The sequence below is a fragment of the Triturus cristatus genome, chromosome 2_1 (assembly GCF_964204655.1).
Source record: "Triturus cristatus chromosome 2_1, aTriCri1.1, whole genome shotgun sequence".
NCBI classification, from domain to species: Eukaryota; Metazoa; Chordata; class Amphibia; order Caudata; family Salamandridae; genus Triturus; species Triturus cristatus.
Genome location: NC_140581.1, coordinates 785,573,626 through 785,587,714, shown reverse-complemented (window position 1 = coordinate 785,587,714; position 14,089 = coordinate 785,573,626).

Sequence of the window (14,089 nt, the reverse complement as noted above, 5' to 3'; positions counted from 1 at the left end):
TCACTCAGACTAATCAGCATATTCTCACTCATTAATTCACACTCCCTCACTCCCAGTTACATTCACACTTACTCTCAATCATTCATACTAACTCTCTAACAATCTTACTCATTCTCACTTATTCTTACTCACTTCGACTCACTCCTTCTCACTGATTGTTATACTTACTCACTGTTACTCATTCTCCCTCACATTGCCTCATTCTTTAACACTTCCCCTTAAACATCATTCTCACACTCACTCACTAACCGTCTGTCTTTCACTCAGGCATCATTCAGTGAGCACACATACTTTCACAAACACTTTCACCTATATGCACTAACACAATGTATATTTAAAAGCATTTTATTTTATGAGCGAATGTCATGTTCCAGCACCTTGAGCTCTATTTTTTACTACACTAATACTGAATAAGAAGGTATTTTTCAAATTACCATTCACTCTCACTGTAATAAAAAAAAATTAAGAAAACAAGCTTGGTGGTGCCTCGACATCCATAAGGGTGAGCTGCCCATGTATTCTTCTCTCTGTGTTTGCAACCTCTGAGACCAGGGGTCACAAGGGGCAGGCCAGCGAGGTGATACTTCTGAGACGCCTAACTGATGCCAATGAGAAAGCATCACTCATTCTTTAGCTACAATCTCTGTTGCATCAGAGACTAAAGGCAAATCTTACTTGATGTTTTGGAAAATCGAGTGGGTTCATTTTAGTTCTTAGCACAATATTCCTCTTTTGATGGACTTATGGGAGGCAGGTAGGCACCAACAATTTGTTTACCTCTTTTGGACTTATTTTAGCGTGTTTGTTGCTGGGAGGCCTGGAGTCTGGATTTGGGGATGCAAGGCAGGCCCGTGTGGGAGTATTTTCATAATTTTACTCATTCACACTGCTGCTCTGCTAGAGATGTTTAGGAATCAGAGGATGGCATTTAATGCGTGTCAAATACGGGACCTTTCATAGTCTGCATGTGCATGCTGGTGGCTGGTAGGTTTCAAGGCCAGACAATAATCCGTTTTCGTTTGCTGCCAACCTACTTATCCCATGCAATTTTCTGGTCTACCATTTTCTCATCAAACATGTGTCTGTCTGTGTATGTGAAGAAAGGAGAGAAATGGTTGATATATTTGTATTTTCTGCAATTGTTTGACATTTTCATCTGTGGTTATTGCTAGGGCGTCTGTTGTATGGGTGTTTTTAATTGTATTTATTTTGTGCCAGTTTTTGTTTTTGTGTACCGCTCTGTGGTGTTTATTGTACCCTTGTATGGCCTGGAGGTATTTCATTATTTTGAACTGATCGTTTCATATTCTCACTGCTGTTATGCTTGTGGTGCAGGGGCCTGTGGATTGGCCTAGCTACATTTTGAGTAAGTATGTGTCCAACATTGCTCTGCAATTCTGTATGTGCTTTTTTGTGGTGAGGACTGGGAGAGCCTTCCACCCAGGTAGGCAGCTATGTTCCTCATGCCTCATTCATTCTTGGTATGTGCTCATATGGCATTTTGTGAAATCAGTCTATATTAGCCAGTCTTCATTTTCCTTGTTTTGTCATGTACTTGTCTTCCATTTTGTGAAACCAGTGTATTGTGAGGCAGGCATTTTCCTCCTTTCAAACCCATGTAATCATGTGTGTGTGTGTGTGTGTGTGTGTGTGTGTGTGTGTGTGTGTGTGTGTGTGTGTGTGTGTGTGTGTGTGTGTGTGTGTGTGTGTGTGTGTGTGTGTGTGTGTGTGTGTGTGTGTGTGTGTGTGTGTGTGTGTGTGTGTGTGTGTGTGTGTGTGTGTGTGTGTGTGTGTGTGTGTGTGTGTGTGTGTGTGTGTGTGTGTGTGTGTGAGAGAGAGAAAAAGAGAGCGAGATGGTTGATTATTGCCAATTTTCTGCAACGTTTATGAAGTCTTCTGCTGGGAACATTGGGGCTTATTTAAGGCACCGGCGGCGCATCGTGACGTGTGAAATTTACAAGCACGTGTAAAGCCACCCTGCGTGCCTTTATGTGTGCTCAGAAATCTTGCCCCATTTCACGCAACATGTTGCATGTTAGGGGCATGACATGGGTGTTGCTGTGGGTGTTCCAACGCAGCTCCCTTATCCACTCATGCATTTCCAGATTTATGAGAAATCGTAAATCTGGAAATGTGTCAGAATGCTACACCATTCCAGGGGTGGCGTAGGGAGCAGCAATGAGGAGAAATGTTTTAATTTCTCCTCATTTTGTCCTCTTACAATGCATGCTGCTTTCTACAGCATGCATTGGAAGAGGAAATCATCTCAAGTGATTGTTTTTGTGCAGGAAGGTGCCCCTTCCGGCAAAAAAAACAATCTCTCCACGACGTAGACACCCTTGCCACCATGGTGCAAGGGTGCCTGCGTCAGCGTATGGCAGCAGTTTGTACGCCAGCGCAGGGAAAGGCACAGGGATGCAATATTTTCCTGTAAATGTGTCGCATCCCTGTGCCTGGAAACTAATGCAGCGTGGCACAGCAAAATAACTTGCATCTTCTGTGTTAGTTTCCCATAAATAAGCCCCATTGTATGTAAGGGGCCTTTTGACACTTACCAATATTTTTGCAAATTTTAATTTCATTGCCAGCCTCCCTCACACCTTCATCTGGAACCCATGTGCCCTGTGGTGGCACTGGGTATCAAGGCTGATTTATAGAATGTTTTTTTCTGATATGCCGATTGGTAATGGTTGCTCGTGGAAATAATTTTTGATTACTTTTTGATTCATTTAACTGATTTGTTCCAGCCTCCATTGGACTATATTTCCAGCACATTGCTAATTTGTATAGACATTTTGTTCCAGCCTTCCCGATCCTCTCATCTAGGTTTTTTGACCCTAGAGGTCAACCAGATATTATTGCAGCCTTCCCGATCCTCTCATCTAGGTTTTTTGACCCTAGAGGTCAACCAGATATTATTGCATGTCTTACAGATTTACTTTTTAAATTACCTGCACAGTGATTGGGGAAGTTGGGCAATGACTATAATTCTTTTTATTTATTTCGTTTTTCACCATCTTTCCTCACATCTAATGTGTGTTCCATGGACCATGGAGGGATACTAGATACTATTGCTCAATTTTCAAGTTGTTTAAAGTTTTTCTGCTATTGTGCTTTAGGTATGAAGGGCCATGGTTAGTATTTTTAGTAATGTATTGATTTTTGCTAACGTTCCTTATGCTGGTATATGGGTCTCCTGGGCCCTGGAGGGATACCAGATATTATCCAATTCTCCATTAACAATTGGGCTCTATAGGTGGTGTAGGGGGTATATCGTCAGACTCATAGTATCAACCCTTAATGTAAAGGATACTTGAGTTTTGAAAAACATTTTTTATTATTTCTTTAATGCCAGATTTACATGAAGAATTTATCACTAACTTAGTGCTGCTTAGTTTGCCAAACACCAGTATCACTGTTATCTGTTAATATTGCAATTATGGTATTCACTAAAATCCCAAGTCTGACAGTCTTCCTTCTTATTTTCTATTGCCTGCTGGTAGACTGGACTAATAGAGAGACAAGTCTATAAATTTGCTGACACCAGGATCCAGAGATCTTTGCACCATGGTGCAAGGGTGCCTGCGTTCGCTCTAGGCACCAAATTGTGTGCCGGTGCAGGCAGACAGGACAGAAATGCACTGTATCTTGTAAATGTGGTTCATTTCTGCCCTTATGAATTGGAGTAGGGCAGCACAGCAAAAAGATTTCTGGCGCTGCCCTATGGCAATTTATTGTAAATGAGGACCCTGATCCTCATAAGGTAAGAGCAGAGAAGGATGTTGGATTTTCTGCAGAGCAAAATCTTTGCTTGCTGCATAGAAGAATGTTGTAATCGATCCACAGCAGGGTGCTGTGTCGGCTCTTTCATCCTTTGCATAATCTTCACTATCTCTTCCAAGAAAAAGAAGATCAACTCTTCCATATTCTCCACTCCCTCCTTCAGATGAATGTGATCTAGAGTAAATCTTTGAGCTTCACCGTAGGAGACAGGGTAAAAGAAAGATTCTAGAAAGCACAGTTGAACCAGTCCTTTTCCTTTACCAACACCACCTGCTTCCATTTCCTCAAAATTCCAAAAAACGTCAGCAACATTGTGCATTATAGAACTGGCCACCTCCTTCCATAACAAAAATCAAACAAACTCTTCCTAGCTACACAAATAATCTCTCATTTCTCTTTGAGTCTCTAATAGTTAGGCTGAATTAGAACACATTGCAGACTGCTCAGTTTGCCACAAACCAGTGCTCAGGTGGAAGATAGGTGGACACATAGGTACAGGGAAGCATTGGTCCATGGAACACACAAACTTGCAGTCATATGGGAACAGCACCTAAGAAAGATTGGTGTTGCTGATACAGAAGTACCTCAAATAATAGTAGGAAAAAATGAAGATGGTGAAAAAAAGTCATCATCTGGGTAACAAATCCTTGCTACTAACAATGTACATTCAGTCACAACGACAATCTCAGATTGGCACAAGGAAATGAGGACCATCATGGTCAGTCCAAGGCATCCAAGCAGGCTTCCTCCAAAGATGTGACTTGAGATGGGACCATAAAAAACTAAGCAAAAACATTATCAGGGCTATATTCAACAAGGATGCAATGTACTAACCCAAAATTAATATCTGATGGGTTTATATGATGCAGAACTTGCCAAAATATTGCCTGTTTTCTCTGGTGAAATGAGAAGGATTTATGAAGTTTGTGGAGGCCACTCATCCAAAATAGAAGGTTCCAAACCATACCTATTTCTTAACTGTCTGTGCACCATAGCTGCACATAAAAGTGTTGTTATTAGTTGCTGATGTACTGCACGGGAGAGCACTGTGCAAATATTCCATCTCGCTGCAGACCTGGACCAGTAGTCAAGCTATAGATTCTGCATGCTTCACAGAATACTAGCTCACCTCCAAGGGGGTTGAGCAAAGGTCCTCCACCTGTCCTGCCTCTGCTACTGCTTTTCATATTTGTCAGCATGCAGATGTTTCAGTGCTGCTCATGTAGAACTTCCACACAGCCACCATCATCCTGGAACAATTCATTACCAAAGTCTTTGAATGGATTGCACCCAAGGTTCTCAGAATACGATTAATTTCCAATGACGTTGGCATTAACATTGTCAAAGCATTGGTAAAAGCAGTATACTTCTGAGTATTGTGTTTAGTACATTGCATCTATGTATTTGTGCAGGCCTTCCTCAAAACTCAGCAAGCTTGCAATAGTATATCTGTCATGCCCTATAGCCAGTTTATCTTCGGACATGGCTTTCTGTGTAGCTGAACTTCAGGATGACCTAAAAATGAATAAGTATTTCATCACTAAAAATTAAAAGGATCTTGAAGACGCAAAATTGGAAGAGGTAAAGGAGGATTCCACAGGCATCATAATCACTGATGTGTCAGACAAAGCCACTAAATAAGACTACTTCAGCTAAACAGCAGTCATTTGTATTAAACTTGGTGTGGCAAGAGATGTAAATACCAAAGGACTAATTTGCTCAGTGTGCAAGCTGATTAGACTGTTGACAAACAACGACCTATTTAAACCTTTATGCACAGTGGGGTTGGCTGCAGGGCCTGGTAAAAAACATGCCCCGCTCCCACCTCACCATGTGCGGCCAACCCTTTTGTTTTCCACTGCCTTATAGAACTACATGAAACATCTGACACCCATCCCTAACCTTTATCCCTAGTTGTGGTTTCACGGTGAGCACAATAACAATTGGCTGGGTTGCTACTCCGAGCAAATGCCAGTGGTTAGACAAGTTGCAGGCTTTCCTCCCATCATTTTTTGTGTGTTTGATGTACCACCCTAAGTGGCAATGGCATGCCCAGATGTGGGTCCCATGCTTACTGTGCCAAGATATACCCGACTGTACAGTCCCAATCATGGCGAAACCGGTCTTGGGTTGTATATGTGCTGGTTCAGGGAGGACATGGCTTGGCAGTTCAGGCTAAACTGTTCCTATTGGAGAAGGGTCAAGCCTGATTTGCATATGTCTGTGTCCAAACCAATGTGGCATGATGAGCAAACAAACGATAGGATAGAATGCTACCCAAAGTGATTGACAGTGGTTAAACAAAATTGCAAGCATTCCTCCCATCACATTTTGTGTGTTTCGTATGCTGCTACTTGTATGTGAGTGGCACTACATTGGCCTTTAGTTAACTGTACTTTCTTCTTAGACTTCCCAAACCCCTTATGCCTTGACTCTCTTATCTTGTCCTTTTCTTTTGTCATTGAACAGTTTTTTGCAAAGAAATGTCTGTTGTGCCTCTGCTCTGTGATTCAGCCCTGTTCCCAAAAAGCTGAACTGAACTGTTCCCAAAATGGACAAGCCTAGCCTTTTGGCCTGTTTCACACTCTGGAAATACCACATACATACAATGCCAAAATGCAGTTGCACTAATTTTATGCAGTACACTATTTCATATTTTGCATTAAAAGCAGCTAGTTATGGAGTCTATGAACTGCAAAAGAATGTTTGAATTGTGTTAACTGTAATCTATCTTGCAGTACATATGTGCTATGCCCATTCTAAATATCGTGTTTGACTCTCAACTGTCTCTAATTCACCTTATCCATTCATTGGTTCATTCCCTTCCCTAAATGGCCCCCATTTGTGAGGTCCATTGTGCTGTAATCTGTTTCTGCCACCAAGTGGTTACACACTTAGTGGGACAGGTTTGGTGTAAGTAGTATTAAACCTCTTGAGGAGATGGCCAGAAATTGCAAAGCGGCTCTCACCCACTCTCTTTTACTCTGCACATGATACAGCTCAGGGCTTGCAATTCTGTTAGTTTAAGACTAGGTAGCTTATACCTTTCTCTTGATAATCTAAGACTCACAAGCAACAAGTGTCTTATTTAATTATATCAAATTACTTAAGTTATGATGAATAGATTTCAATTTGCAGTGAATCCATAAGCAAGCCTTTTAGTCCTAATATAATTCAATAAACAAGTACTTCTTCAGGTGACACTTTTCAAAAAACGACCAGAAAATATTAGACAGTCACCACAATGTACTATTTCATTATGTAGCATCAACATTCAGAACTATTATGCAACGCCACTTTATATTTGGCTTTTGAGACCCAAACCACGAGTTTCTGCCTCAATTGTGTACTCACCATTGTGTGAACGATTTAGTTGATATCTAAACCAGTTCTCTTTACCCCTCATCACTAAACCAGATTTCTTTATCCATCATCATCTTGCCACCTGTTAATCACAATGGAGACCATCAATACTCCACAAATCACCACTCCATGTCTGATTCCATACAGTTATGAAGTGTCAATTCAGTGTTCATCATGCTGCACCACTGCTCATTCAATAATGCTACACCTTTACTCATGAGTTATTGATCCCGTCCACCTTCGCACACTTCCCAAGTGTTAGCATCATGTTTTTGTTAGACCGTTCTCAAATTTCTTACCCAGTATTTACCGGTTTGTAGGAAGGTCGATATCTGACTATGGCTACCCCCAACTTTTTGCCTAGTATCTAGCTGGTTTTTCGACTTAGTTGGCCTGAGATCCTGCCATTCAGGATCTCAGCCTATCTGCTCTCTCTTTAAAATGGACTCCATGTACCCTAGGTGCATAACCAATTGGAATTGGATCACCCTGTGAGCCCCTGTACCAGTGTACACTAGGTACCCAGGGCATTGGTGTATCTAAGGCCTACCAGGGGCTGAAGCATGTATTGTGCCACCCCTGGCCTGGCCTAACAATTTGACACAACTGGCTGATCACTCAGCTGGGGTAAGTTGGTGTAACCACCTCTTACTTAGGTGTAGTATACCTATACCTAACCTTAAATGGGACACATGTTAACCTATAAGTCACTCCTATGGCAGGCCTTAACAATCCTGAAGGCAGAGTGCTTGGTTCCATGTGAGATGATGCTCTGGCATGAGCTGAGCCTGTCTGCAGTGGTCGGAACAACTTCCTTCTACCGTTTCCAGATATCGCCATACCATATACTCTTAAGTGCATTATGAACCTCGCGGTTAAATGCTATCTTTGGTTTGGCTTTATCAAAACATGTCGAGTAAGGTGTCATATAAATCGGAATAATAACCCCTCGCCAATTCTGGCGACGGGGTTAGCATTCCACCCTTCTAGAGGGACACGACATGTACAGCACCTGAAACCCGGGTAAAATCAGACATAGCCTCAGCTCCACAAAATGGATTCTGCCGCCACAGACACAAGTCTGCCCTCCTGCTGCTGGGAGTCCTTCCAGCTTGGGAGACGTGGACAAAGGGTTTCCTGCCAGGGGAGGAGCGTGCACCACCCCAGACAGGATTTTGTGTATTGGTCAGGTAGGGCTTGACTAGAATCAGACATGCCTGAGGCTCACAAGGAGCCTCGGTGCATATGCCAGTTCAAACCGGTCCTGGGGCACACCAGCCCCGGACCTGGGGCGAGCTGGACAAAGGATTGGGGGTGTAACCACCCCCCTTCCTGGTCCCACCCTTAGGGAGGGACCTAGCAGGTAGTCCGGCCCCTAGAATCCGCTTAAAGGTAGGAGCTGTGTCCTAAGACTTCAGACATCCTGGAATCAACTTAACACAAAGAAGAAGACGGGAACTTCGACGCTCTGCTGCACAGAGGACTGAAGGGAATCTCCCCATTGGTCAGGGAGTGACCATCTTGCTAACGCAAGCACCATCCAGCAACTCGACGTCTGCTTTGCCGCCGCCTCCTGCCAGAGTCCGAGCCCAGAGACCAACAAGAACTGGACCTCCAGACCTCTCACCACCCGATCCACAGTCCCTGCAAAGAAGGAACCCGTGGAGGCACCGAGACACGTGGAGCCAGCCATCTTGAAAAGACACTCGACAAGCTGCAAGCACAACAACAGAGGCTCCCTCCAAGTTGTGCTTTGGGTCCTGAGAAGCCCAGCATCCGAGCAGCATCTGCACCAAAGGTGAGCCCTCCAGCATCTCCACGATCTGCGTGGGGCCCCTCTGCACTTTGCATCTCGACGCGCCTGCCCGGTCCCTGGCCCGTTGGCTAGTGGCCATTTTGGCAACCAACTTTGAAAACTACGATGCTGGTCTGGTTGCTCCAGACTGGCTCCTGCTTCCCTCCAAAGGAGCAGCCCCTCTGACCTTGCTGGTCAGAGTAAACAGCTTTCTTCACTTCCTATGACTCCTGCTTTTGCCAAGGCTTGTTTGCTTTTTTTGAGTCGCCAACACTGCCGACAGCGAGAGCTTGCATGGGACAGCTCGTGTGTTGACTCCTGGACGTCGTCAACCTTCAGGGACCACGTGGCTGTGGAGACAAGCTACACCTCTTCACCTGTTTGCACCCGACATCGCCTGGTACCTACCTGGTGCCACGCCGGTCACTGGCTAGTGACTGTGAACACTGTCCCCTCTGCTTACAGGTCTTCTACAACTCCGATCCACCCTTGGATCCACCGCATCTCTTCTGGACCGGCCGCCTGCAGCATCTTTGTCGTCAGGCTCCATTGAACAGATAGACGAAACCCGACGCACTTCGAGACCTATGCACCCGCTTCCTGTGGGTGAGGTAAAGCTGGCACTCCGGTGCCCAAGTGTAGAGAAACATCTCTAGTGTCTGTGTTTTAAGTCTTAAGTTCGTAGTCCATCCAGAAGACCCTTCTAGCAGTAACTTTTGAACTTTTACGCACCCATTGAAAACCTATGGGAGCCCGCGTGTAACTTTCCTCACTGCACACGCGACCCGTGGACCTCCTGGTCACTAACTGAAGTTAGCTCCTTGTAGGCCCAGCGATTCTAGAGGCCCTAGGCCTTTTCCCTTTCCTGTTCGTGGTACTTATACCACTATTTTAGTATATGGTTTGATCGGCCACCAGGGCCTATCCATATAAAGTGCAACTTCTGTATATTGTGATACTTTCTTGTTTAATGGTTTGTGCTCCTGTGCTCATAAAGAGTCTAGGGGATACTTTGAGTAATAAATACATATATATTTTGAATATATATCTGTGTGGTGTCCTTTCATTGGTATAAAGGGGGGTTACATATGGTAAAACAGCTTGCTTTACATGCCAAAACGAGTTTAGCCTGAAAGACTGCTTAGCCTACGCTACCACTAGGGCAGCTGGTCCGAAAAGGTTGACTTACAACCACGCCATAAGGGTTGCTTGGCATGGTACAAGGTGGTCACTTTAACTAGTGAACATCATATACCAGGCCAACTTCTCACACTCTGCAATCTGCAGATTTGACTCTGGCCCACATTCCTATGATTCAGAGGAGCAGAGCAGGAGGCCGATCCTTCAGATATTTGGCCCCGAAACTGTGGAATACGATCCCACTTGAAGCTCGTGCTATCACAAATCATTTGGCCTTCAGAAAGAAAATTAAGACCTGGCTATTTACTATTCTTTAGGCCCGACTTTCTGTAGCTCTTCCTACACCTGGCTCGGTTGCTGCGTATCTGGTTGTCTGCAAGCGCTGGGACGCCCCGTTGCTGGGGTAGCCATGCGCTATATAAGCTACCATAACATAACATAACATAACATTCCGAATGTTGTTAAACTAAGAGTAAACTGGAACATTATTAGATTCTTAAATGTTACTTCAAAAAATATATGACCAAAATTGATCATTAGGTCTGCATTTTACCTCACTGTAAATCCATATTTTGTGTCCTGGACCTGGTCTTAAATTAACCCACACTCGAGATGCTGCAATCACTAGGTAGCAGAGTTCGAACCACCATTCTGGTGTGACCGCTGTCAATGCCTTTCATACTTCCAATATGTCTGCAATTATGGACAGGCATTACCTATCTATTCTTATCACCAAGCCCTGTCTTGTCAATTTCCATATAAACAAACAAGCAGCATTACTACGCCAACTCTCATCTCTCTTGTATCTGTGTCCATTCCTTTTCGTCCAAGTTATGAAACACAACATGGGGGACTTAAATTCTGTAACAATTAACCTCTCTACAATAACCCCGAGCTGAGTGTATAAAAAAATGTAAATGTGTGGCTCCATCATATAAAATCGATAGGGTATCCTTTCCAGTAACTTGTGATAGTAAAGCTAGCAGGACCCATTTCATAACTCAAATATTGCAAATAAAGCTAAAGGCTTGCATTAATATTTATTGCAGTAAGCCCAACTTGAAGCTAATACATTCTCATTGTTAAGCAGATTGATATCACATCCTTTACGATAAGTTCGATTGTCCCAACAGTAAATATTTTCTCAATCAGTCTTAATGGTGATTCCAAGAAATCAGCATTCTTATTGATAAAATCGTATTATTCATTCACCTAATGTTGGTGCTTTTATCTAGAGCAAAGGTATTAAGATGATCCTATTTCTCTTATTGTTCTCCATTATTACGATAGCATGTTTATTTTTTTCCTGTCTTTTACTCCGGTTGGAATCAGGGTATTCAAACGGTACTTCAAAAAATGTAATTTTTCGGATAGCAAAGTCTCCATATCTTGTACTGGGCATCAAGATTTGTTCCAGAATTTAGAACTTACTTTGATTGATTGGCCCATTTCCCTCCAATCAGAGCTTTAAAATTCAAATTCCAAAAGTTGATTTTGTTTTCTGTAAAGTATGTTTTGGTTTTGCGACATGTTTTTCCATGTACTCCTTCCCACACATGCATGTAATTAAATGTATACAAATGACAGTATCACATGTAGTAAATTGTTTAACCACAATCTTTTCATTGCAACTTGTACAATTAAGACATGGATATGTTCCTTTCTTTTCTTCACAGTTGCATAAGTTGTTTGTTGACTCATACCTGTCAACTCTGTTTTCATAAAAAAAGTCTTTCAAATTTGTATTTCTTGAATACGTAATAGTTGGCTTATCAGCGAACGCTCTCATTTCTTGGTCATTTTAAAATTGTTTCCATTTTCACAATCTGATTTTTTTTAACACATTTAATAGAAAGCCTATTGACAAAGACTCATCTGTCACCTTATTACTGAGTTCCTTTTTGATTGGCAATGAGAAAATCATTAAGTCAAAAAATATGAGGAAAGAAAATAATAGCTTCAACTCTGGTCACTCTTTTACACAATATGTACAGTAATTTATTCATGTGACACAACCTGGAGCTTTATAAAAGAATATATCATAAATTAATTAATAAAAAGATGTAGTTGGAAAGCCAGCGAAAGGTGAGCCTCCTGCTAAAATACAGCGTTGATTGTTCATTAACTGATGACTATTACTCAGAAAATTAGAGTGAATACATAAAATGGATGATACAACCTGAAGAAAAGGGGAGCAAAATTCTAGGAGAGACAACTCAACTTTTTTTTGTGCTGAAAGATTTTGGACTGATACACTTTGCTATCTTCATTTGGGGTTAGGTTTTGTGGCCACCTAGAAAACTGTTTCTCATGACCTAAGTCCTAGTGGCACCGAGCCAATAGCTTACTATTCGGAGTACACCCGTCACAATACTGAAAGGGGCAGGAACCAATCTGACTTTTGTGGCAAGAATGGTGTGGTCTCACAGTTACAAGGCAAGGACACACACTAAGACCAGGCTCTGCCTCTTCCAGGTCTCTGGATCTGACTAGCAAACAAACCAACTCAGTAATGGTGCTCTATTTAGAAGGCAGATTCAAGGGACCCCAAGTATGTCTCAGGATACTTCCTCCAAGACTTGTCTCACTGATATTGAGATGGTACCAGGCCCCTGACACACTAAGTACAGGATAATTTGGATTGAGTTTTGGTGAGTGGTGGTGTACCATAAGGAGGTAAAACATGAAACAAACTTTTGCACACGGAGTGAGTGTGCTTGCCAACCAGTCACCGCTCAGCCCACCTAGACCTGTAGAGAGATACACTTGGGAAGTCACATCCTGCTTCTAGTGAGTAGCTGAGTGGCATTCTTGGTGCTGTGTGTTTGCATCTCTGTACTCAAGGTGGTGGCTGTGAGCTTCCACAGATGCAAAATTAACAGCATCAGGGCAGGCCTTCAGAACTTGAAGAGGATACCAGCCTTAGTCCTGGCCTAACGGAGATAAACAGCCTGCAGCTTTAAGTTCGGTAAGTACTGCAGTAGGCTCCACACAGTTCTTAGATAGTCGAAGTAGCTCTTCCTTGTTCTAGTGCTCCTCAAATATTTTTCTCTGTGTTCAGCAAATCAATGCAAATGCACACCTTTTATTTCCTAGGTTTTGCACAGAAATAGACAAGCAGACAGCCACCCCTCAAGCATTCAAAAAACGAGACTGCAGCTTCTGTATTCATGTGGGAAAGAGTAACTATTCCCAGACTATTCCACAAACTGTGAACAAATTGTGGATTGTATGTCCTCTAGAGTTTGTAGCTGATATAGCGATACACTTGTTCAGTTTGGAACCTTATTTAAGGTGAAACGACTTGACCATTGAATGGTTTATATTTATAGTTTCCCTGCGTCACACTCAGTACAGATACGCTGAACGGTATAGCTCTAGAAATTAAGGGGCATATGTACAAGCCCCGATCGCCACAGGAACGTCACTTTTTGTGACGTTCCCGTGGTGATAGGGGCCTTGCCTTATGTACAAGGCAGCGTTAAGCCACTTAATGTGGCTTAACGCTGCCTTGTACATAAGGCACCCTTTCACGCTATGTTTAGCGTGAAAGGGGCAGGCAGTAGGTGATGCGGTGGGCGTTCCACCGCAACACCCCTTGTATTTGACGTTGCCCCCTATGTACAAGGGTGGCGTACATAGGAGGCAGCACCAAAATTAAGACCAGGAAAATCCTGGTCTTAAGTTGTCGAAACAAGGAGAAATGCATTATTTCTCCTCGTTTTTGCTTTTTCCATGTGTGCTGCCTTGTGCAGCACACATGGAAAAAGCAAAATGCCATGGTTTGTTTATGTACAGGAAGGTTCCCCTTCCTGTAAAACCTTTTTAAAAAATGCCATTTTGTAACTTTCAAGTGTGCTGCATGAAGCAGCACACATGAAAGTTACAAAATGACATTTTAGGATTGTTTATGTGCAGGAGGGGACACCTTTCTACACATAACCAATCCTCCCGTGCACACAGACACCCTTGAACACTAGTGCAAGGGTGCCGGCGTTGTTAGTGCCA